A 2,581-nucleotide genomic window follows, 5' to 3' on the forward strand; every position below is an offset into this window, starting at 1 on the left:
GGGACCAGCAGATGGTATCATGGTTCTAATGGTTATATTACTGGACTCCCACGTAGTCAACTGCAGTTCAAGTCCCTGACCTGGTGGCTTAAAACTCAAACCAGGTACATGTGTGCGCATGTCCAAAATCCTGAGAGGATAATGGCAGAGAAGGGATTGAGATGTGGTCACCCCCCTGGGGGGTGATTTCTTGCTTTCTGTCTCTCTGATGAGTGCATGCGCCCTATAGCAAAAATCTCTCTTTAAAAAAAAAAAAAAAAAGAGAGAGAAAGAAGCTTCTCAAAAAGGAACTCAGAGGGAACCAGCATTTAGCATAATGGCTATGTCACTGGACTCCCACGTAGTCGACCGCGGTTCGTGTCCCAGACCCGGTGGCTTAAAACTCACGCCGGGTGCATGTGCGTGCGTGCCCAAGATCCCGAGAGGAGAATGGAGGAGAAGGGATTGCGGCGTGACCATCCCCCCTGGGGGGTGATTTCTCGCTTTCTGTCTCTCTGTCCCTCTCTCTCTCTGTCTGGCGAGCGCACGCGCCCTATAGTGAAAATCTCTCCAAAAAAAAAAAAAGGAACTCAGAATCAAATAGTTATGAGAATAAAAAAATATATGTATGCATTTACATACAGTCACATGCACACATATATAGGTTGTAGTAAAAGTTTTTTGTTTTTGCTTTGTTTTCTTTTTAGTTTTGGTTATATGGCATGTACACTCACCAGAGAGAGAGAGAGGGAAAATGAGAAATCGCCCCTCCCCCCAAGGGGGAATGGCCATGCTGCAATCCATTCTCTCCTGAGATTTTGGGCACACATGCATATGCACCTGGTGTGATTTCCAAGACTCCAGGTCTGGGACTTGAGCCACTCAACTGGCCATGTGGGATCCTGTGCCTTAACCTCCATGCCACCTGTTGGTCCTATTGAAAGCATTTCATCATTATGATAGATATGTAACAAATGAAAAGATGACAATTATTAAGTCCAGAAAACAAACAAACAAACAAAACACAAAAGAAAGCAAATTGTATACTATGTGACTCAACAATGAATAATACCTAGTCTCAACAGCAGAAACATTAAAATAATGATTTAACCATATTGTAATTTTGTAAGATGGGGAACAGGGATGACAGCTTCCTTCACAGGAAATATGTTATTATCTGGAAATATCTACATTTTCAAACAGCAGAAGAAAGAGCTCAAACAATTTAAAGTGGTTGCTTCTGGAAAACTAGGCGTGGAAAGGCAGGAACTAGAACTGCTCTTTCTCTATGAGCCTGGTAATAGTTACATTTGTAAAAAAGCTTTTCAGAAAGATAATTGTGAACAAATATGACTGAAATATAAATAAACGTATTGTTTTCAAATATATGTGTGACCTCCATCTTTACTACTTAACAGCTGAGTAACCACAGGGTAACTCTATTCTCTCTGTGGCTTAGTTTCTTCAACTGTAAACAGGATAGCAGGGCCTAACCTAGCGGCAGTTTCTGGAGGTTGCTTCTCTGCTGACAAGCCACTGAAGGTCAGATTTGCTACCCAGCATACCCTCAAGTGGGCAGTAGTGAGCTCAGCCAGTCTATAATCCCATCTACTGGGGAGGCTGAGGCAGAAGGATCTTAACCAAAAGACACCCGTCTAAAATATGCAGAAGTGCACACACATGCAGTGTAACATCAATCTTGCTGGGTTAATATGAGGATTAAGGATGTAACTATATGTTAAGTGCCTAGCACTGAACCTTGAACTTAGTAGGTAAATGGCAGGCATTTTTGTTTTTAGTAAGAGATGGAAAAGAGACCTAAAATGCATGTTTAAAAGGCCTGGATGCAGGCTTTCCATATTATTTCTGCCTCTGAGTGTTTCATAGAGGCATGACTGTATTCATAGGGCATAGAAGGGAAATGTTTGATATTAGAAATCCAAAACTGGTTAAATGGTTGCAGAGTCAGGAAGTATACACATTTTTGAAAAAAAAAATTGCAGAGACAAAATGACAAAATAACATCCTTTGGGGAATCTATCTGTCTTGCAAAATAGGGAATCACTCAGACTTGATGAGTGACCTAAACAGATTTACAAGAAAGGCAGTTTCTCTTGGACCTTCCTAGCGTGAAGGGTTTACACCCCTCAGGCCCTCAGATTTCCCGATTGCACATCTAAGGCTCAAATAAAAAGATGTCTAAACCTCATTCCAAACCCTAAGGTTTTGTGAATTCCAGGTCTTATGCTTTTGCCTGGGGACGTGGCTGCGGCTTTGAAGGCGATAAACATAGACTTGGGTTTCTCCTAGACGCCTTTCACAGGACGCATTTCCGTAACCGGGTTCCACCTAAAACAAAGCATTCGGATTCGGTCTGGTCACCCTCTGCACACCGCGTCGGCCCTAGAGCAGGAAGCCAGGTGGCCCGGGCCGAGGGGCTGGGAACTACACCTCCCAGGGTGCGCCGGGGCGGGAGCCGCCCACCCGATTGGCCGGGGGTCGGTGACGCTCAGTGTTTTGGCCCCGGCGGTCACATGTTTCCTTTGTTGTGAGCTGCGGGAAGACTGGTGGCCCGAGCAGACGCCGGCGCCGAGGGAGCGCT

This window comes from Tupaia chinensis, unplaced genomic scaffold (genome assembly GCF_000334495.1).
Source record: "Tupaia chinensis unplaced genomic scaffold, TupChi_1.0 Scaffold000212_1, whole genome shotgun sequence".
NCBI lineage: Eukaryota > Metazoa > Chordata > Mammalia > Scandentia > Tupaiidae > Tupaia > Tupaia belangeri.